At 52.8% G+C, this 21,493-nt stretch overlaps 1 non-coding gene across 1 annotated transcript; it reads right to left on the bottom strand.

The window, feature by feature from the left end:
- Positions 1-11,006: 11,006 nt before the first annotated feature.
- Positions 11,007-11,079, bottom strand: Trnaa-ugc (transfer RNA alanine (anticodon UGC)). The gene has a single exon. It is a non-coding gene; the product is annotated as a tRNA-Ala (tRNA).
- Between the last annotated feature and the right edge of the window lie 10,414 nt (positions 11,080-21,493).

The raw sequence follows: 21,493 nt of genomic DNA, 5'->3' as shown, positions 1-21,493 counted from the left end.
ACTGGGGATCGTCAGGGATGGTAAGGATATCGGAGAGGTAGGAGGCGAAATGGTTGGCCTTACTAAGGGCATCAGGGAAGGGGTGGTCATCATGAAGGAGAGGGTAGTAGGGAGAGGGTTTAGATCCGGTAAGGCGGCGGAAGGCTGACCAGTACTTGGACGAGTTGGTAGGTAAGGTGGCATTAAGACGGGTGCATGTCTGTCGCCAGTCCCGGCGTTTCTTTGCCGTGAGTAAGTTCCTGATGTGTCGCTGTAGTTGCCGGTGGCGTCGTAGTGTGTCCTGGTCACGTGTGTGAAGGAAGGCACGGTAGAGCCGGCGGGATTCACGCAGGAGAAGGACGGCCTGTGGGGGTAAGGTGGGGCGGTGCGGATGGATGGCAATGGTAGGGACGTGGGCCTCCACGGCCTCAGACAAGGTCTGCTGGAGAAAGGAGGCAGCACGGGTAACGTCATCAGGTTGGTGGTAGGTGAGGGGGTGGCTATCGACCTGGAGAGCAAGGGAGTCCCGGTAGGCATTCCAGTTGGCACGGGAGTAGTCATGGACATATTTCGGGGGAGGGTCATGGCGCGGGTCGGGACGGGGGCGACGACCGTCTGATACAGTGAGGAGGACAGGGAGATGGTCACTGCCAATGGGATCAAGGACGTCCACCGCTATGCGGCCAAGCAGGGTGGGGGAGGCTAGGACGACATCGGGAGTGGTATTGGATTCAGGGCGGGTGTGTTGGGGAATTGGAAGGACGTCGCCTTGGAGGGTGGCAAGGAACCGATGCCACCGCCGTAACTGGGCGGCAGAACGACTATGGATGTTAAGGTCGGCGGCGATCACGTAGGAGGAGAAGGTACGGTCGATGTGGGAAAGGAAGTCGAAAGGAATAGGTGCAGCGGGGCGGACATAGATGGTGGCACAGGTAAGGGTAAGGCCGGGGAAGAAGAGACTAAGGATCAAGTGTTCTGTGGGGTCAGGAAGGAGGGGTTGGAGCCGGACAGGGATCTGGCGGTGGTGGCCAATGGCAACTCCGCCACGCGCTATCTGGAGTGGATTGTCAGACCGGTGAAGGAGGTAGGGCGAGGTGTGGACGGTGTGGTGGGGCTGAAGAAAGGTTTCGTTCAGAAGGAAGGCATCCACACGGTGGGTCGTAAGGGTATGCATAAGGAGGTGCTTGTTGGTGGGAAGGGAGCGGATGTTATTGAACAGGATACGGTGCTGTCGTGCCATAATGGGAATTTAAACGAGGGTGTCGAGACGGGAGAAGGTGAAATGGGCCTGGTTGTGGGAATAGGTGGCGTAGGTGTTGAGGTGGAACACGGAACGGGCAGCGAGGGAAATCTGGTGGAGGGTGTGGGGACGCTGAAAGGGATGGACGTTCTGGAGCACTATTGTGACGAACCTGATGATGTCCTCTGCGGCGGGGGGAGGACGGAGGGAATTGCCAGGAGGGGTGGGGTCATCCAAAGGGCGGAGAGGAACAGTGAGTTCAGGAGCGGATGGAGGAGGTCGAGCCTTGCATTTCTGGGAGTAGGTAGGGTGTTGGAGGTTGCAGGTATTGCAGGAGGGAGGAGACTGAAGGTTGGGGCACTGCCGGAGGAAGTGCGCTTGCTTACAATGCGGGCAGACTGGGGCCTCGCGGCACTCTGATGTTGGGTGCGCGTTATAACGCAGACACCTCTGGCAGCGAATGGATTGTGGTGGGGAGCGGGAGGGGTCAACCTTATACCGGCGGTGGAAGAGGAGGGCACCCTCCTTAAGGAGATGGTCGATGGAGGGAGCGTGTTCGGAGAAAACTCGCATAAGGCGAGTGGGGCCCGCAGAGTTGAAAATGCGGCGAACAGCTCGCACCTCCAGGTACGGGTGGGCCTTCAACTCCGCCAGCACCTCTTCCTCCGTGATCGTCGGGCTAAGCCGAGTGATCACGGCGGTGAGGGTCGGCGGGCGACGTGGGGGTTGGGGTTGACGGGGGGAGGAAGGGGAAGGAGCAGGGGCAAGGGAGGCATTAGGTCCAAATCGGGTGAGAGGAATTCGGGAGAGGATGTCGGAGTGTAGGGTAGGGCTTGGGGAGGTGATCAAGACAGAGTCCCTACGGGGGGTAAGAAGGGAGATGGGGGCTGCAGGGAAGTATTGGCGGAGGAGCAAGGTCAGGTTGCGGGCCTCCAGGAGAGAGGGATCAGGACGGGAGAGGAGATACTTGTAGGAGGGGGAGTTAGAAGAGGAAGTAGAGGGGGCTGGAGGGGAGACATCCATGGCATCTAGGGGTGGGGGAGGGGGAAGATGCTGGGACTTCTTGGGTGCAGAGGAGGCGGGGGTGCCACTGGGACGCTTAACAGCGGGGACAGGATGGGAGGAGGTGTGGGGCACAGGAGTGACGGGGAGATGACGGGAAGCGGCAGGTCCCGGTGTCGGTGCTGGTGCTGGTGCTGCTGTTGGTGCTGCTGTTGGTGCTGCTGCTGGTTGTGGCGCTGCTGCAGGTGGTGGTGCTGGCGCCGGCGATGGTGCGGCATGGGTCGTAGCCCGACGAGACACAACCCTGGCAGGGGCCGCATGAGTGGTGTGGGGGAGTGGGGGAAAGGGGTCGTGTGTGGAGGCTTGGGGAGAAGGAGCAGGGGATGGGGCGACAAAGGGAGCTGGGGTGGGAAGGGTGAGGAGGGGCGGGATATAGTAGGACGGGGGCGACTGAGCACACCAAGTAAGAGTAGTGGCAGCGAGGGAGGGCGTCGTATAGACGATGGCGGTGGTAGTGGCGGTGGTGGTGGGGGTGGTCATGATGGCAGTAAGGAAAACTGGAAACACAGAAAAGAAGAATGGGGACAGACAAGGGACAAAGTCAGGAACAGATTACAGATGACAGATGAGAGACGTCGAGGAGCGAAAGGATGAAGGCAAAGACGAAGACGAGAATAGCGACGACAACGAAAGCAGGAGAGGAAGACGAAGCACTGGGTCCTGGCGGCGGCGGCGGCGGCGGCGGCGGCGGGGGCCGGAAGCTGCTGCGGCGGCGGCGGCGGCGGCGGCGGCGGCGGGGGCCGGAAGCTGCGGCGGCGGCGGCGGCGGCGGCGGCTGGGTCCGGAAGCTGCGGCTGGGTCCGGCGACGACTGCTACTGCAAAACTGGCGGCACTGGAAACTGCTGCTGCTGCTGCCGCTGCCGCCGGCGGTTCCGGAACTGCGACTGCGACTGCGACTGCGACTGCGACTTCTGCGAAGCCCTAACACTTCGATACGTAGCAGTACTCTGCAAGGTATCGAAGGGCGGAACTCTTCCGAGGTCCGCCGAAGAATGAACGCTCACGCTTGTGACAGCCTTATTTGTACTTCGACGTCGCGCCAAAGCGAATGAGCACATTTCGCCTACGGATTAGGCCGACCACCTAGTGTGGCTGCTAGGTGTATGCAGGCAGCGAGCGGCTGCAAGCTTCCTGTGTTCGCACCTATGTCACCTGTGCTTGCTTGACAGAGACAGACTATTGCAAAACATACAACTCACTCCATGAGGTGATTGCTACGGCATCTGTTATCAGCAGTCACAACTAGCAACACCAGTAGCAGCCGACCGCACGCTAAGAATGGAATGTGCAGTGGGATTTACGTGAACTCGGCGCAAGGCAGGTCGTTCCAACGTAGGCTTGAGAATCTTATGGGAACACTTGTACTGTTTCTACATGAAGTGCAGGAGTGGGAGGAGGGTGCTTCCTGCGCACGAATAACAGCACGCTTGCAATTGTGGAAGCTAATCGTTCGCTTGTATCTGCCTAGACAAATCTGCTGGCTGTGATTTATTCCACATGCATGCCGAGGTTCGTATGTAGGTGTGTTAAAACTTCTGGAGGCGCTGGGTGTCGATCCCAGTACCTCTTTTATGCTAAGCGAGCTCTCTACCGTCTTCTTTTTTTTTGTAATAATTTGTATTGAAGAAACTAAAAGTACATATATATTCACTATGTAGAGTTCTTCAAGGTACCATTCCATTTAAACATATACAAATAACTGTTATTTAAGCAAAAAAATAAATAAATACATTAAAAAGAAAAAACATTAAATACAACAAAGTATAACATATTCTGTCTTTTTGCTTTTTTTAAATTTTTTTATTATTATTATTATTTATTTATTTATTTATTTATTTATTTTTCTTTGGTGGATGCATGGGAACGTGGATAAGGGTGTTGCATCATGTGACAGTTATGCATGGTACACCCCAGCTTTGAGGGGTGTCAAGGAAGACGCTGTGGAGATAACCGGCAAAAGTTTGTCGGTAAGATGGTTTTCGGATGAGGGTGCTATGCGAGGTCACAACTTTGTACCAGAAGTCAAGGACTGTATGCGGACCATTTTGAAAGAGGTATTCTAAAGCCAGTCCTCGAAACCAGATGAGATTATGGTGCTTAGCAAGAGGGTAGTGAAATGTCTGGGGCAACAACAAGAAATCCGGGGTTACCCTCGTTGGCGGGGCACGGAGGTAAAAGCCCACGATTCGTTGGATGAGAATCCATACGTTTTGTTTCAGGGGGCACGTAAGACGGTGCTTGTCGGTGTCTTCGAGCTGACAGTCAGGGAAGAGTGGGGAGGTGGCCAGTCCTATGCGATAAAGTCGACTGTTAGTCGGGAACGTTCCATAAACTAAAACATACCAGAGTGCAGACACAGACGACGGTAAAAAGGGTACATGCACACACCCCCAAACTGTGCGCCAGTTAATGTCAGGATGCCGTAGCACCATGGGGTCGCAAGGGTTGGACAGCATAAACAAACGATAATAATCTTTTGTACGGGGAGGACGGGCTACTGGAAGATCGGCCTGAACGTAGCTGAGTTCTATGAAACAATTGGCGACGTGGTACAATAATGGAGAAATAGGTGCCACATTGATCGGTGGATCGAGAGAAGCTGGTCGGAGGATATCTAAGAGACTACGTGTTAAGGACGGAACCGTCGCCTGCCAGTGCCGCAACAGAGTGTGGACAAAGAGTGCAGAAGATCGTGCCCGCACGTTGACGAGTCCGAGGCCACCTTTTGCAGGAGGCAATGTTAAAGTGCTGTAGCGGACTTTGAAAAGTGCCCCTGCTGACACGAAATATCCAAAGGCTGATTGGATGCGGCGGCCAAGGAGTAACGGCATTGGGAGGATCTGGGCGACGTGTACCAATTTAGGGGCTACATACATGTTGACATAGGACACACGTTGGAGTAGGTTTAAGTTCCGGAGCACTTGACCGCGGACATGGTGCCTAATCGACTGCAAAAGCCGCCGGTATGCCAGGGCCACTGAGCGGTGTGTGGAGCTCGTAAATTCGATACCCAAGTAACGAAGGGTGGTACTGACAGGGAGTGGGTTCGGCACCATAGCCGGGAGGCCGCGCCCAATGTGCATCATAGTTCATTTACGGACATTAAGAATGCTACCAGAAAGATGTCCATACTGGTGGATCCATTGGATGGCGTCATTGAGTTCCGTGGAGGAGCAGGTGAGAAAGAGGAGATCGTCCGCATAAGCCCTACAGTGAAAAGTGTAGTCACGCAAAGTGAGGCCCTGCAGTCTAGAGGTAAGTCCAGTGATGCGGGGCTCAAGTGCAATGGCATATAGTAAAGTAGACATAGGGCATCCTTGACGTACAGAGCGGCGTATAGGAATCGGTCCTACAAGCCTCCCATTGACTTGTACCATCGAGACGGCGGGAAGTAGTAACCGGCGAATGGCATCGACAAAAAGTAATGGGAACCCCATACGTGTCGCCACCATGAGGAGGAATGGGTGTCGAACGCGATCAAAGGCACTCGTGAAATCGACGGATACCAGTGCTGTACGAAGGCGACAAACCGACGCCAGTGCAATGAGGTCACGGCATTCTCCTAGGGCTGTTTGTAAGGTGGCCCCACAACCACGTGCAGTCTGCTCAGGTGAAAGGACCGTAGGTACGGGCACTGCTAAGAGGCGTGCATAGATTTTATAGTCTGCATTCAGGAGTGTAAGGGGGCGATATGCAGAGACATGAGACCCTCCCTTCGGTTTAGGCACAGGTAGAAGAATGCCAGTGACGTATTCAGGTGGAATTGGAAAGGATGGAGTAAAGAGTTCCTGAATCATTTCCGTCCAGCGAGGAAGCATCAACGTGGTGAACGCCCGGTAAAACTCCACTGGGAGACCATCTGGTCCTGGTGATTTGTTCTTGGCCCCTCTGTTGATCGCATCTACTACCTCTTCTGCGGTGACTGCAGACATCATGGACGTTGACTCCGCTACGGTGAGTGTCCGGTCAGGGGAAGGACGGAGATCATCAGGAATGGGCGTCGCCATCTGTTCATCATCATAAAATTGGCGATAATGTTCAGCAAAGGCAGACACCACCGCCGCCTGTGTTGTGTGGTGAACACCATCGGATGTCGTGATGTGGGAGACGAAGAGTCGACGTCGACGACTGTGGTCGGAGGCGGCATGGATTGTGGATGGGGTTTCGACGTGGAGGAGGTCTTGTCGTCGGGAACGCACCACGACACCATGCAGTCGTGCACGTTGAAGAGAGAGGAGACGAGCTTTGGTACGTTGTCGTTCCCTATGGGTGTCAGGTGATGGAGGGAGTGCATCGAGCTCACGGAGGACGGCGTAGTAAAAATTTGTGGTGTCTCGATGCCATGCTGCTGCTTCCTTGCCACATTGCATGAAGGCCTTTCTGATCGCAGGTTTGGCACATTTGAGCCACCAATGGAACGTGGATGTGTACTGCGGAAGGCGTCTTTCGCAAGACGCCCACGTAGTGGCAATACATTATCGGCAGTGTGGATCATTAAGGAGGGAGGTATTAAGCTTCCAGTAACCTCTGCTGCGCCACACTGACTGAGGTGGCAGAGCCAGGGAGCAAATGACGGCGCAGGGACCACCGTTCAGCTTGGGCGATGTCATTGCCAAGCTGGGCAGAGACATATAACCGGTCCAGTCTGCTCGCAGAATGTGCTGTATAATGGGTGAAACCGGGGGTATTGCCATGAATTTTCTCCCAAACATCCACTAGGTGAAAATCTTCGATTAAGGTGAGAAGCGCCGGGCATGGCGAATAACCAGGCATTTGGCCCTGCGGATGGAGGACACAGTTGAAATCGCCTCCCATGATAAGGCGATCATAGCGTCCAGAAAACAGGGGCGCCACGTCATGTCCGAAGAAAGTGGACCGCTGCCGACGGTTCGTGGAGCCAGACGGTGCGTAGATATTGATGACGCGCGTGTCGCAGATGGTAACAGCCATGCCTCTTCCACAGCGAAGGATTGTCGTGTCCTTGAGTGGGATTCCTTCGCGTATGTAGAAAGCCACTTCACGCCCTGATTGATCACATGTGGACGTGTATGAGTCGTAGCCGTAGACTGGTGGTAGTGTGACAACGCGTACTTCCTGAAGAAGGGCGACGTCGATGTCAGAGGCCCGAAGCATGTCACATAGGAGTTGCAGCTTGGGTACAGTGCCGATCATGTTGATGTTCAGCGTTGCAAACCGATACGTTTGTTTCAGTGGTTGTGGACGCGCATCTACCATCACCGAGGCAAGTAAGAGGAGGGCACCGACAGGAAGTCCCGTCCCATCAGGTGCAGGGCCTCGCTTTTGATGTTAACAGGCAGCCTTGTCCGGCGGAGGCAACTCATCCGGAGGAGGGGGCGTATCTTCCGCAATCTCGTCGGCCCATGCTCCTATGCCATGGGTCCGTCCAATGTCCATGGAAATTGCGTCGTGGTGAGAGGGATCTGGAGTTGTCGGCGGGGAGACGGACGTCTCAACCGGCGCACCGATCGTTACATTGTGCGTGGCAACCTCCATAGAGGTCCCGTCCTGCGAAATGTCTTGATCATCGTGAAAGTTGTCCGCCGACCTCTGCATGGAAATGTCGGTTGGTTGGGTGTCGTCTTCGTCGTCGCGGGTGGCGACGCTTTGAGAGCCCGTGGGTGAACGGCGACGGCGTTTGCGCCTACGTGGCGAGCGTTGTTTGCGAACGTGTTCCTCAGTGTCGGACGACGGCAAGGAAGAGCGTCGACCTGGTTCGAATGCGTCGGTGGGTACAATGAAATTGTGAAACAGGTGTTGTGAAGAAGTACTGTTCTCTTCAGCGTCCGGTGCGGGAGCCTGTTCGGCGGGAAGGTTGTCAGGTGGGACGTCCGCACCATCCATAGGTGACTGGGATGGTGGGACGTGCCGATCGGAAGGAACGGGCGACGGACTGGACGAAACTGTAGACGTGGCAAGAGCCGCTGCGTAAGTGACCGGTAGGGCGGTCATAGTGGGTGTGACGGACGCTTCCGACAACGGGAGCTGCGCGACACGTCGTTGAAAGCATTCAGACCGTAGGTGACCTTCTTTCCCGCAACCGGACAAGGTTCGAGGTTGGCCGTCGTACATTATAATGGCACGGCAGCCTCCGATACGTAGATAAGAAGGTACGTGTTTCTGCAACTGGATGCGGACCTGTCTAACACCGTTTAAAACGGGATAGGTCTGAAATTGTACCCATCGTTCGGCAACATGTTCCAGAACGTTGCCATAGGGACGGAGCGCCTCGATGACGACGTCTGCAGGCAGTTCGAACGGCAGTTCGAAGATCCTTATAGTCCGTGTGCCGAGACCTGCGTGATCGACGGTAACGGGTCCGACGTTGCCGTCGGAATGGCAGAAGCGCAGTCCACGTTTTGCCTCTTGAAGCACCTGGTCGCACGCCGCACCGTTGATCATTTTGACGTAGACGGTACTGCTAACTATCGACAAGTGGATACCAATTAGATCCGTTGGTGGTATCTTAACTTCATCGCGAATAAATCGTTCTACCTCCTGGGCCTTGAGTCGGGCAAAGTCGGAACAAAAGTTGAAACGTAATGTCTTCTTCCGATAGTTGTGCGCCATGGTGGTCTAGAAGGGAAAACGGCACTTAGCGGCCGAAGTAAACACAAACACACAGTGCGCGCCTCGCCCGCAGCGCTCTGGCGCGTGACCGGCTCGCAGCACTGCCGGCTGCAGACTGCCATCTGAGCTACTCCTCCCCCATGACGAATGGTGCTACATACAGCCATATCAACGTCACAGACCCTTGCACTCCCATTATTCCGCAGACAAACACTACTCTCTATGTATCCGTGAGGGTGTCTTTCAGGTTTCGTGCATTTTGTATCGAATCGTAGTTGGCCACAATGAAAGTGGCACGCATAACGTCGAAAATAGAGTTCGGACACCGCTCTGAGTAAGACGAACGTTTTGACCGATCTCTACACTTCAATGACGTTAAGCCGTGATACCTAAGACAGATCTGCACTCGATGACACCTCGATAACAGCCGGTCCCCACACATGCATCTTGCGCTCCTTACGTCAGTATACATCATATCAGTCTGTGACGCTGCCATTGCAACATCTTGCGTCCCTTTAGGTTCGCCGCGACCAACACTAACCATGCACTGACCACAAAACTTTGAGGCGCCGGAGCTTGAACCAGGGACCTCTCACATGCAATGCAAACGCTCTATCAACTGAGATACGCTCCCACGCACGACTAAGCTGCGCTATTCTCCATTCTTTGCGACTCTGATGTGCACGGACACGATGGTTGGTTCTTTTGTAGCGGTGAAGGGACCAGAGTAGAGTGGCGCGGACACGTTCATATACACAAGAGTTCCAAGTAGTTCCGATGCTCTGGTATTACGAATGCAAATTCTGTCTGTTTATAAAGTCTTAAATTGAAAGGGCGGCCACAAATTGCTCCGTTTTCACTCCTTGTCGACAATCACACGGCACCTGAGGTAACAAGCACATCTCGAGCCCCATTGTGCACTCCATTGTTCATGCCAACTCGGGACCTCGCTCTTTACTACTGTGTACCACTCTTGTCGTCCAACTGCAAAAGACTGGGCCACAACAAGTTTCCGCGTCTCCATTGCACTGCGCACACAACGAAACGCTCCCCAAACTTGGCACTCACCCATGCAGCCGACTTTTCCGACTTAACACGACGCTCACGCTAGTGACAGCCTCATTTATACTTCGACGTCGCGCCAAAGCGAATGAGCACATTTCGCCTACGGCCTAGGCCGCCCACCTAGTGTGGCTGCTCGGTGTCTGCAGGCAGCGAGGGGCTGCAAGCTTCCTGTGTTCGCACCTATGTCACCTGTGCTTGCTTGTCAGAGACAGACTATCGCAAAACATACAACTCACTCCATGAGGTTATTGCTACGGCTTCTGTTATCAGCAGTCATAACTAGCAACACCAGTAGCAGCCGACCGCACGCTAAGAATGGGAATGTGCAGTGGGATTTACGTGAACTCGGCGCAAGGCAGGTCTTTCCGACGTAGGCTTGAGAATCTTATGGGAACACTTGTACTGTTTCTACATTAAGTGCCGGAGTGGGAGGAGGGTGCTTCTTGCGCACGAATAACAGCACGCTTGCCAATTGTGGATGCTAATCGTTCGCTTGTATCTGCCTAGACACATTTGCTTTCTGTGAATTATTGCACATGCATGCCGAGGTGTGCACGTAGGTGTGTAAAAAATTCTGGAGGCGCTGGTTATCTATCCCAGTACCTCTTGCAGGCTAAGCGAGCTCTCTAAAATCTGAGATACGCCTCCCCCATGACGAATGGTGCTACATACAGCCATATCTACGTCACAGACCCTTGCACTCCCATTATTCCACAGAGAAGCACTACTCTCTATGTATCCGTGAGGGTGTCTTTCAGGTTTCGTGCATTTTGTATCGAATCGTAGTTGGCCACAATGAAAGTGGCACGCATAACGTCGAAAATAGAGTTCGGACACAGCTCTGAGTAAGACGAACGTGTTGTCCGCTCTCTACACTTCAATGAGGTTAAGCCGTGATACCTAAGACAGATCTGCACTCGATGACACCTCGATAACAGCCGGTCCCCACACATACATCTTGCTCTCCTTACGTCAGTATACATCATAACAGTCGGTGACGCTGCCATTGCAACATCTTGCGTGCCTTTAGGTTCGCCGCGACCAACACTTACCATGCACTGACCACAAAACATGGAGACGCCGGAGCTTGAACCCGGGACCTCTCACATGCAAAGCGAACCCTCTACCAACTGAGCTACGCTCCCATACATTACTAGGCTGCGCTATTCTCTATTCTTTGCGACTCTGATGTGCACGGACACGATGGTTGGTTGGTTTGTAGCGGTGAAGGGACCAGAGTACAATGGCGCGGACACGTTCATATACACAAGAGTTCCAAGTAGTTCCGATGCTCTGGTATTACGAATGCAAATTCCGTCTGTTTTTAACGTCTTAAATTGAAAGGGCGGTCACAAATTGCTCCGTTTTCACTCCTTGTCGTCAATCACACTGCAACTGAGGTAACAAGCACATCTCGAGCCCCATTGTGCACTCCATTGTTCATGCCAACTCAGTGCCTCGCTCTTTACTACTGTGTATCACTCTTGTCATCCAACTGCAAAACACTGGGCCACAACAAGTTTCCGCGTCTCCTTTGCTCTGCGCACACTACGAAACGCTCCCCAAACTTGGCACTCAACTATGCAGCCGACTTTTCCGACTTAGCACGACGCTGACGCTTTTTTTTTCTTTATTGTTATTTTATACCTATACATAGGTAGGCCAGCAGCGGCGTAACTAAGCCGCTCTTCGGCCACAGACATGAACATAGTACAAGCAGTAAGAGATACAAAGAGACATGGAGGTTAAAAAACAGTAGACAAATAGAGTATAATAACAGAAGCCGTTCACTGTGGAGCAGTCAAGTTAAAAGCGATTCACACAGCACATAACGGAGAGATACAAAGTAGCACACGTGAACGATGGAGCACGGAACAAGAGACACGGATGCATTAACAGGACGACAAAACACATAAGCACTGCGGCGACAATCTCCGGCGGTTGGTGATGCTCAGGTCGTATGAGTAAGGCTGGGGACCTGCCAGAGGGAAGGGGCAAGGGTAGGAGAGAATGGGGGAGGGGTTGATGCCAATGGGGAGAGGATGGGAGAGGGAGGGGTGGTTTGTGGAAGCCCAGGGAGAGGGGGAGGGGAGGGAAGGAGGGAGGGAGAGAAGGGAGAGAGGGTGCCCACAGGATAAGGAGAGGAGAGGGAAGGCAAGAGGAGAGGAGGGCATCATCTGGGAGGGGGAGTTGGCGGAAGCCACCTTGGGAGAGGGTGTGGAGTGTGTGAAGATGGAGAGCAGGTATGATACAGGAGTACAGGTGCGGCAGCCGGTTGGGGTGGGAGAGAATGGGAGAGACATGCAGGTGGGGAGGATCAAGCTTGCGGGAGGTGTATAGGATCCGTATCCGTTCGAGGAAAAGGAGGAGGTGTGGGAAGGGGATGAGGTCATAGAGGATCCGCGGGGGGGAAGGGAGGCGGATGCGATAGGGGAGGCGGAGTGCATGGCGTTCAAGGATTTGGAGGGATTGGTAAAAGGTAGGAGGGGCGGAGATCCAGGCGGGATGGGCATAACAAAGGATAGGACGGATGAGGGATTTATAGGTGTGGAGGACGGTGGACGGGTCCAGACCCCATGTGCGGCCAGAGAGGAGCTTGAGGAGGCGGAGTCGGGAGCGTGCCTTGGCTTGGATTGTCCGGAGATGAGGGGTCCAGCAGAGGCGACGATCAAGGGTGACGCCAAGGTACGTGAGGGTGGGGGTGAGGTTAATAGGACGGCCATAAATGGTAAGATAGAAATCAAGGAGACGGAAGGAAGGGGTGGTTTTGCCTACCATGATTGGCTGGGTCTTGGAAGGATTGACCTTGAGCAACCACTGGTTACACCAAGAGGTGAACCGGTCAAGATGGGATTGGAGAAGGTGCTGGGAGCGTTGCAGGGTGGGGGCGAGGGCTAGGAAGGCGGTGTCATCGGCGTACTGGAGAAGGTGTAGGGGGGGGGGGGGGGGGGGTGCAGGCGTAGGCATGTCCGCCGTATAAAGAAGGTAAAGAAGAGGGTAAAGGACGGAGCCTTGGGCACACCGGCGGAGGGGTAGAAGGAGTAGGAATCCGTGTTGTGGATGGTGACATAGGAAGGATGGTGGGAAATGAAGGAGGCGACCAGACGGACGTAGTTTATGGGAAGGGCAAATGTTTGGAGCTTGAAGAGGAGTCCAGAATGCCGGACACGGTCATATGCGCGTTCCAGGTCGAGGGAGAGGAAGATGGCAGAGCGACGGGAGTTGAGTTGTTCTGAGAGGAGGTGAGTGAGGTGAAGGAGAAGGTCATCGGCAGAGAAGGATGACCGAAAGCCACATTGGGTGGAGGGAAGGAAGCGGTGCTGGTGGAGGTGCTGGTGAATGCGGCGGGTGAGAATAGATTCCAGGACGTTACTGAAGACCGAGGTAAGGCTTATAGGACAGTAGGAGGAGACAGCGGAAGGAGGTTTATCAGGTTTGAGGAACATTAGGATCGGGAAGTTTTCAACAGGTTGGGGAAGAAGCCGGTGGACAAGACCACATTGTACAGTCTGGCCAGGGTGGAGAGGAAGGAGGCGGGAGCTTCACGGAGGTGACGGTAAGTAACACGGTCGTGACCAGGAGCGGTGTTGCGTTTGGTGCGGAGTATATCTAGGATGTCTTGAGTAGTGATAGGGGTATTGAGTTCGGTGTGTGTAATGATGACCAAGTATTGGAAGCCAGGAGCGAGTGGAGGGACAGAGGTGTCAGTTCGATCGCAGACATCGGGGAAGAGGGAATAATCGAACTGGGGATCGTCAGGGATGGTAAAGATATCCGTGAGGTAGGAGGCTAAATTGTTGGCCTTACTAAGGTTGTCAGGAAAGGGACGGTCATTATGGAGGAGAGGATAGTAAGGGGGGTTTTAGATCCGGTAAGGCGGCGGAAGGCAGACCAGTACTTGGACGAGTTAAGAGGTAGGGTAGCATTAAGACGGCTGCATGTCTGTCGCCAGTCCCGGCGTTTCTTAGAAGGAGGAGATCGGCCTGTGGGGGTAAAGTGGGACGGTGCGGGTGGATAGCGATGGTAGGGATGTGGGCCTCCACGGCCTCAGACAAGGTCTGCTGGAGAAAGGACGCGGCATGGGTGATGTCATCATGTTGGTGGTAGGTGAGGGGGTGGCTATCGACTCGGGCAGTAAGGGTATCCCGGTAGGCATTCCAGTCGGCACGGGAGTAATCATGGACATACTTGGGGGTGGGTCAAGGCGAGGGTCGGGACAGGGGCGACGACCGTCAGATATGGTAAGGAGGACAGGGAGATGGTCACTGCCAATAGGATCAAGGACGTCCACCGCTATGAGGCCAAGGAGGTTGGGGGAGGCCAGGACAACATCAGGAGTGGTATTGGATTCAGGGCGGGTGTGTTGGGGAAGAGGAAGGACATCTCCTTGGAGGGTGGCGAGGAACCGATGCCACCATTGTAGCTGGGCAGCGGAGCGACTATGGATGTTAAGGTCGGCGGCAATCACGTAGGAGGAGAAGGTACAGTCGATGTGGGAAAGGAATTCGAAAGGAATAGGGGCAGTGGAGCGGACATAAATGGTGGCACAGGTAATGGTGAGGCAGGGGAAGAAGAGGCTGAGGATCAGATGTACTGTGGGGTCAGGAAGGAGGGGTTGGAGCCGAACCGGGATCTGGCGGTGGTGGCCAAAGGCGACTCCTCCACGCGCTATTGGGAGGGGATTGTCGGAGCGATGAAGGAGGAAGGAGGAGGTGTGGACGTTGATGTGGGGCTGGAGAAAGGTTTCGTTCAGGAGGAAGGCATCCACGCGGTGGGTCGTGAGTGTATGCAGAAGGAGGTTCTTGTTGACAGGAAGGGAGCGGATGTTATTGAACAAGATACGGTGCTGTCGCGCCATGGTGGGAATTTAGACGAGGGTGTAAAGACAGGAGAAGGTGAAGTGGGCCTGGTTATGGGAGTAGGTGGCATAGATATTGAGATGGAACACGGAGCATGTGGCGAGGGATATCTGCTGGAGGGTGTGGGGGCGCTAAAAAGGATGGACGTTTTGGAGGACAATGGTGACAAAGCAGATGATGTCCTCGGCAGTGGGGGGGGGGGGACGAAGGGAGTTACCAGGGGGGGTAGGGTCATCCAGAGGGCGGACAGGGATGGTGAGTTCAGGAGTGGAAGGGGCTGGTCGAGCCTTGCATTTCTGGGAGTATGTGGGGTGAGGGAGGTTACAGGTGTTGCAGGATGGAGGGAACTGAAGGTTGGGGCACTGCCGGAGGAAGTGCGCTTGCTTGCAGTGCGGGCAGACAGGGGACTCGCGGCACTCAGATGTTGGGTGTGCATTATAGCTCAGGCACTTCTGGCATCGGATGGACTGGGGAGGGGAGCGGGAAGGGTCGACCTTGTAGCGGCGGTTGAATAGGAGGGCACCCTCCTTAAGGAGAAGGTCGATCGAAGGAGCGTGCTCAGAAAAAACCCGCAAAACGCGGGTGGGGCCGGCAGGGTTGTGGATCCGGCGAACGGCACGAACATCGAGGTAGGGATGCGCCTTAAGCTCTGCCAACACCTCCTCCTCCGTGATCGTCGGACTAAGCCGAGTGATCAGGGCGGTGAGGGTTGGCGGGCGACGCAGGGGTTGTTGACAGGAGGAGGAAGGGGAAGGAGCAGTTGCGAGAGAGGCATTGGGGCCGAAGCGGGTAATGGGGATGCGGGATAGGATGTCGGTGTGGAGGGTGGGGCTAGAGAAGGTGATAAGGACGGAGTCCCTACGGGGGGGGTGAGAAGGGAGATAGGGGCGCCAGGAAAGTATTGGTGGAGGAGCAAGGTGAGGTTGCGGGCCTCCAGGAGAGAGGGATCTGGATGGGAAAGGAGGTATCTGTAGGAGGGGGTGGTAGAGGAAGCGGTAGAAGGGGCGGGCGGGGAGACATCCATGGCATCTTTGGGGGGAGGAGGTGGAAGGGGCTGTGATTTCTTGGGAGTGGAGTAGGCAGGGGTGCCACTTGGACGTTTTACAGGATGGGAAGAGAAGTGGGGTACAGGAGCAACTGGGAGATGGTGGGAGGAGGCAGGTCCCGGCAGTGGTGCTGGGGCCGGTGCTGCAGATGATGCAGGTGCGGGCGCAGGTGCTGGTGCTGGTGCTGGTGCTGGTGAAGGTGCGGCATAGGTGGTGGTAGGGGTGGTCATGGTGAAATGAAACAACTGAACGGGATAAGGGAAAAACAAACACTAAATGAAGACGAAGATGAAGACGAACACTACACTACATTGCACAAGTCCAGGAAGGTGAAGACGGCGGCGGCGGCTGCTGCTGCGACGGCGGGGAGCGGGGTCCGGGGCCCCGCCCTGCTGCTGCGGCGTCGGAGGAGGACGGGCTCGGCGGCGGGCTGGCAGAGGCGGCGGCGATGACGACGAACGGGGCAGACTGCGTCAGCCAGCGACGAGAACGGCGAGCAGGAAGTGCTGCACCGGCGACAGAAGTCGCGCTGCGGTTACGGCGGCTGCTGCTGCTGCTGCTGACACTGGTGCCTGCGCTGCCGGAACTGTTGGAACTGCTGGAACTGCTGGAACTGCTGGAACTGCGACAGGAACCGCTACTGGAACTGCTGCTGCTCCTGCTGCTGCTGCTGCTGCTGCTGCTGCTGCTGCTGCTGCTAAACCTATCGCTTCGACGATTGCGGAAATCAATCCTCGAAGGGCGCAACTCTCTCGAGTTCCGCCCGAAGAAGACGCTCACGCTAGTGACAGCCTTATTTATACTTCGACGTCGCGCCAAAGCGAATGAGCACATTTCGCCTACGGCTTAGGCCGCCCACCGAGTGTGGCTGCTCGGTGTCTGCAGGCAGCGAGGGGCTGCAAGCTTCCTGTGTTCGCACCTATGTCACCTGTGCTTGCTTGTCAGAGACTGACTATTGCAAAACATACAACTCACTCCATGAGGTGATTGCTACGGCATCTGTTATCAGCAGTCACAACTAGCAACACCAGTAGCAGCCGACCGCACGCTAAGAATGGGAATGTGCAGTGGGATTTACGTGAACTCGGCGCAAGGCAGGTCTTTCCGACGTAGGCTTGAGAATCTTATGGGAACACTTGTACTGTTTCTACATTAAGTGCAGGAGTGGGAGGAGGGTGCTTCCTGCGCACGAATAACAGCACGCTTGCCAATTGTGGATGCTAATCGTTCGCTTGTATCTGCCTAGACACATCTGCTGGCTGTGAATTATTCCACATGCATGCCGAGGTGCGCATGTAGGTGTGTTAAAAATTCTGGAGGCGCTGGGTGTCGATCGCAGTGCCTCTTGCATGCTAAGCGAGCTCTCTACCATCTTTTTTTTTTTTTTTTTTTTAATCCCAGTACCTCTCGCATACTAAGCGAGCGCTCTACCATCTTTTTTTTTTTTTCTTTCCCACCCGTTCGTTACATTCAACCTCTTACGTGACCGATCAAATATAGATTGGGACACAAGACCACACACTTTGTGCATTCGGAATTCAAGGCAGGGCGTCCCTCGCCGCATTTGCTACGATGGCCATTTGCTACTTCTGCAGAAGCGGCGGCGGCGGTGACGACGACGACGACGACCGCGAGAGGCTCTGAGATGTGAGAAATACATCTATAAAATGTAATTCAGACTGCCTCGTCCCACCTTATGCTGTACCGCTTTGGCAAATGCTTTATCTACGCCACTCGCCTTAATCACATCTGAGAGTAATTCTCAATAAAACGCCTGTCGCTAATTGTTTGTCATCACAGATACTGTTTGCTATACGGCCACGACGCGCAACTGATTTCCAAAATTCGTCTTCCTCCTGTGAGGATGGAACTCACAACCCCTGGTTTACCACACCAGTGCTCTACCACTTTTTTTTTCCGAACCTGCAATCTTCGGATCCGAAGTCCGACGCCTTATCCATTTTTTTTTTTTAGCACATTGGATTAGCATTAATCACCTGGCCACCTCTTTTTTTTTTTGGGCGCCTTAGACCCCTGTTTTTTTCGTTTATGTTTATTATGTCCGTTTTAGGTTTTTCTTTATTCATATTTTTTTTAAACACTGTTTCTTCGTTTTTCCTTTGTAATGACCCAGGCCAGCTAGGTGGAGGCGCGTTGGGCAGGGGTCGTATCCCGAGGCCTGGCCATGACGTCTCCTCCTCCCTGCACCGAAGCACAGTGTCACCAATACGTTGTAATTGTCTTTGTTTCGTTGTCTTATGATACTTATATGTGAACACGGGACTTATGAAGCGTTGTCTATCCAAACAGTTATTTTGCCTTCCTGCCAAGACTGTACCTAAGAACTAGCGAGAATGTCTTCCCTGTCATGAAGTTAGCTCAGTATGCCCCTATACCGGTTCCATTAATGATTCAGGCGCAGGAGCGATCAATAGAAATTGAAACTTAACCAACTCCCTGCTTTTCGGAAACAATAGTAAGCATATTCGCAAAGTCCATCTTAAGGTGTGGGAAAGACTTTTGCGTCCAGTACTCATGAAGCATGTATCCAGTAAACGAAATAAAATCGGTAATACCATGATCATCAAACACTGCAAAAATGTAACGGCCAAGAAGCCACATAACGGTGTTGTTCTTGGTCCGGTAATAAAAAATCGTGTCCGGCCAGCAGAGAATATCAGTCTTAAATGCCGATTCTGAGCTCCTGGTGAGTAAAGCCAATTGTCGGCGCAGCCAGTGCCACATGCGATGACGGTCAGCGCTGGTAAATCGATGTTGGAGTGTATCAAGACAACCACACGTTTGACAAAGCGGAGAGACACATAAACCTATACGATGAAGGCGTTCGTTCGTAGGAATCAGCTGATTAACTACCTTATACCATAGGGAGGCAACAGTTGCTGAATGAACGGGTAAGCTAATATTCGTCCATATGTTACGCCAATTAAAACTGGGATAATGCAAAACAGTCGGGTTGGAAGAAGAAGACCGGTGCCATTTATCAAGCAGGGTTAGCGTAGTAATAACAGGACGACGTTGTAAGTGGAGATCTAGGTAACTAATCTCAATGAAGAAGTCCCGAACATGCCGTAGCTTCGCATTTAGAGGCCCAACGTTAATGGGCGGTGACAAGCTCGCAGGACGAACGACATGGAATAATCGCGAAGTAACAGTCGGGGACTCAGATAATAAAAGATGGAGGGTTCGCTTAACATAAAGGGCAGCAGCCTTGACACGGACATCGGTGAACGACAAGCCGCCCTCAAGACGCGGCTTCGTAAGAACATCACAACGTAATTTAAAATTATGCCCCCGCCAAATATATCTGTTAATAAGGTGGACCATTTTTGCACCCTGCATTCGGGGAAGCGGAAACAACTGAGCAACGTAATATACTTTACATAAAACATAAGTGTCTAATACACGCTTTTTTTTGCAGTAGCGGTATCGAACGCCATGAGTGTTCTAATAAAACACCTTGCAGCTTGGAAATGGCCACTTGCCAATTTTTTGCAGACATCCGAAGAGGACAACGTTCAAGATAGATACCTAAATGTGTATGGTGTTCAACAGCTGTAACCCACGGAACAACCACACGTTCAAAGCCCCGCAAATTCAGGAGTTTGCTTTTACGGGGATTGATACGAGAACCTGAGGCCGCATAAAATTTATCGAGTTCCATTTTCAACTGCGGCACTTCTGCGGTGGAACGAAGCTAAACAACCAAATCATCAGCATAAGCTGTTGCCGTCTGGGTAACCCCAGAGATCGTAAGACCACGAAGTGTCGAGTTGAGACGTGTGAGGAGTGGTTGAAGGGAGAGAGCATAAAGGGTCATGGATAAAGGACTACCTTGCGGGAAGCCACGTTGAATATCAATGACCTTTGTTAGCTGGCCATTAATGTCAATCTTAGCAGAAATGCCAGTCGTCATATTCTTGAGTACCAGCAGCGCCTGTTCATTAAAACCGAGCCGGGGCAGCAGAAGCCCTAAAAACGAATGGGACACACGATCAAAGGCCTTACTAAAATCAACAAACAAAAGCGCACAGGAAATATTGGTGACAGCGACAATCGACACGACATCACGATACCCCGCCAGAGACGTCAATATGGAGCGCCCTGGAAAGCAGCTTTGACAAGCAGGTATCACAGGTGTAAGCAAGAGGGATAGACGTGCATTAACAGCCCTAGCGGCCGTCTTATAGTCAAAATTTAAAAGGGTTAAAGGACGAAAGTCACTAGCTGTCTTCAAACCAGCAGACTTTTGTATCAGGACAACCGTACCTCTCTTGAAATCGGCTGGAATTGTGCCACCATTCAAGATTTCATTCACAGTATCCGTAAAAACAGGCCCTATAATAGGCCAAAAGCGAACAAAAAACTCCTTAGGTAGGCCATCAGGACCAGGAGATTTGTGAGATGCTGAACAAGCAAAGAAAGCTGAAATTTCGTCTGTAGTAAAAGGAGCTAAAAATTTCGCATTATGGTCCTCTGTTAAAACTGATGGGATAGCAGTTAAAATCTCGTCAACATCAATCGTATCAGAATCAGCCGCAGTATATAACGTCTCATAGTAGCAGGTAAGTTCATGGGTTATTTGATTCTGTAAGGTAAGCCGGCGACCATCAGCTGCCCTAAGGCCGTCAATCAATACGCGTCGACGGTTCTTGTGGTGACGAAACAGATGGTACATAGAAGTCATTTCATGTGCTTACGTGGACGGTGGTTTAGATTTAATCTTCAATCCTTCCATCTGAAGCCACTTAGTACTAAGAAGCTTGGCCTTAATTTTCCGAATCTCAGAAAGGTGGGCACATGTCTTTGTAGAATTAACATAAAGTTCGCGAAGCACCGAATAGTAATACTCAAAAGTCAGTTTCAGATCTCGCGCTCTATTATAACTGTAGGACATTAAAGTGCGACGTAGTTTTGGCTTCGCACAGTGGATCCACCAGTGAAGCTTAGACGGATAGTATCGCTGAGAACGTAAACAAATGTCCCACGCCGTCTGTATTAGAGGTTCGATGTCAAGGTCATCGAGCAAGGAGACATTTAATTTCCACAGCGGCCTATAAAGTTTAAGAGGCTGACGCTCCAAATTAATTATAACAGCAAGGGCACAATGATCCGTAAAACTGGCTGGAATAACATCTACATCTAAAACAGAAACACTAAGGGGATCAGAAATATACAATCGGTCAAGTCGACTACTTGAGGTGGCAGTAAAAAATGTAAATTTAACTAAAGTGGGGTGTTTAACCTCCCACGCATCGCGTAGTCGTAGTTGACGTACAAGAGAATGTAGCTCGAAACAATAATTAAAATGAGGGGATTGGTCTTTAGCTTGTAAGACACAATTAAAATCGCCCCCCAATATCAAGGTCTTAGGATTTTTGCGTAAAAGGTAAATCAGATCCTCTTTATAAAAACGAGACCTTTCCTGCCGCTTGCTAGAACCAGAGGGGGCGTAAATGTTAACCAAGGTCGTGTCAAATAACCGACAACCAATGCCCCGTCCCGAGTCTAAAAGCCAATTTCGGTAACGTGGATACCGTCACGAATTAGGAAAGCAGTACCTGCAGAAAACTCAGGTGCAAAATTTATAATAGTGCGAAAACCAGGAACAAACAGGTGTGCAACGGAAACTTTCT

This window comes from Schistocerca gregaria, chromosome 8 (assembly GCF_023897955.1).
Source record: "Schistocerca gregaria isolate iqSchGreg1 chromosome 8, iqSchGreg1.2, whole genome shotgun sequence".
NCBI classification, from domain to species: Eukaryota; Metazoa; Arthropoda; class Insecta; order Orthoptera; family Acrididae; genus Schistocerca; species Schistocerca gregaria.
The sequence above is the reverse complement of the archived record's forward strand: the minus strand, read 5'-3'. Positions and strand labels throughout refer to the sequence as shown.